Below are 2,080 nucleotides of genomic sequence, written 5' to 3' on the forward strand. Positions count from 1 at the left end.
AACAATATATATATATTTTTTAAATTGTCGCTCTTTTTTTGTTTATAGCGCAAAAAATAAAAACCGCAGAGGTGATCAAATACCACCAAAAGAAAGCTCTATTTGTGGGGAAAAAAGGACGCCAATTTTGTTTGGGAGCCACGTCGCACGACCGCGCAATTGTCAGTTAAAGCGACGCAGTGCCGGACGCTGAGATTTCGCCTGGGAACGAAGGGGGTTTATGTGCCCAGTAAGCAAGTGGTTAATATATTGTGCCATCAGATTATGCAACACCTTATACAGTGGGGAAAATAATTATTTATTCCCCTGAAGATTTTTTAAGTTTGCCCACTTACAAAGAAATAAAGGGACTATAATTGTTATCATAGATGTATTTTAAATGATAGAGACAGAATATCAACCAAAAATCCAGAAAAACACATGATACAAATGTTATAAATTGAGTTGCAGTTCAGTATTTGATCCCCTACCAGCCAACAATAATTCTGGCTCCCACAGACTGACTACAGTATGTGCGCATGTGGTACACAGATTAGTCCTGTCACTTTAACCACTTGAGGACCCCTTCACGCCCATATACATCGGTAGAATGGCACGGCTGGGCACATCCACGTACCTGTACGTGGCCCTTTAAGCCCATCTGTGGGGTTGCGCGCCGACGGCGCGTGCACGCGACACGGTCCGAAGCTCCGTGACCGCGGGACCCGATCGCCGCTGGTGTCCCGCGATCGGTCCTTCGGAGCTGAAGAACGAGGAGAGCTGTGTGTAAACACAGCTTCCCCGTTCTTCACTGTGGCGCTGTCATTGATCGTGTGTTCCCTGTTATAGGGAAACACGATCAATGACGTCACACGTCCACCCCCGCTCCCTACAGTTAGAAACACATATGAGGTCACACTTAACCCCTTCAGTGCCCCCTAGTGGTTAACTCCAAAACGGCAATTGTCATTTTCACAGTAAACAATGCATTTTTATAGCATTTTTTACTGTGAAAATGACAATGGTCCCAAAAATGTGTCAAAATTGTCTGATGTGTCCGCCATAATGTCGCAGTCACGAAAAAAATCGCTGATCGCCGCCATTAGTAGTAAAAAAGAAATATTAATAAAAATGCAATAAAACGTGCTCGCTTCGGCAGCACATATACTAAAATTGGAACGATACAGAGAAGATTAGCATGGCCCCTGCGCAAGGATGACACGCAAATTCGTGTAGCATTCCATTAAAAAAAAAAATAAAAAAATGCAATAAAACTATCTCCTATTTTGTAAACACTATACATTTTGTGCAAACTAATCGATAAACGCTTATTGCGATTTTACCAAAAATAGGTAGAAGAATACGTATCGGCCTAAACTGAGAAAACATTTTTTTTTTATCTTTTTTGGGGATATTATAGCAAAAAGTAAAAAATATTGTTTTTTTTTCAAAATTGTCGCTCTATTTTTGTTTATAGCGCAAAAAAATAAAAACCGCAGAGGTGATCAAATACCACCAAAAGAAAGCTCTATTTGTGGGAAAAAAGGTTGCCAATTTTGTTTGGGAGCCACATCGCACAACCGCGCAATTGTCAGTTAAAGCGACGCAGTGCCGAATCGCAAAAACTGGCCAGGTCCTTTACCTGCATAAAGGTCCGGGTCTTAAGTGGTTAAGAAGGTGCTCCTAACGACAACTCGTTACGTGTATAAAAGACACCTGTCCACAAAAATCTTTTCCTCTGTTCAAACCTCAACATCATGGGCAAGACCAAAGAGCTGTCAAAGGAATCAAGGGACAAGATTGTAGACCTGCACAAGGCTGGAATGGGCAACAAGACCATCAGCAAGAAGCTTGAGGAGAAGGAGACAATTATTGGAGCAAATATTCGCAAATGAAAGAAATACAAACTAACTATCAATCACCCTCGGTCTGCAGCTCCATGCAAGATTTTGCCTCATGGAGTGAGGATGATCATGAGAAAAGTGAGGGATCAGCCTGGAGCTACACAGGAGGAGCTTGTGAATAGGGATGAGCTTCATGTTCGACTCGAACATCATATGTTCGATCGTTCGTCGAAACACGAACAAAACGGGTCGCTCGC

At 42.3% G+C, this 2,080-nt stretch overlaps 1 non-coding gene across 1 annotated transcript; it reads left to right on the forward strand.

Annotated features, from left to right (window-relative positions):
* Positions 1 to 1,122: 1,122 nt before the first annotated feature.
* LOC120916639 lies at positions 1,123 to 1,229 on the forward strand. The gene has a single exon (XR_005744050.1). It is a non-coding gene; the product is annotated as a U6 spliceosomal RNA (small nuclear RNA).
* Positions 1,230 to 2,080: the final 851 nt, after the last annotated feature.

Source organism: Rana temporaria, chromosome 10 (assembly GCF_905171775.1).
Source record: "Rana temporaria chromosome 10, aRanTem1.1, whole genome shotgun sequence".
Lineage (NCBI taxonomy): Eukaryota > Metazoa > Chordata > Amphibia > Anura > Ranidae > Rana > Rana temporaria.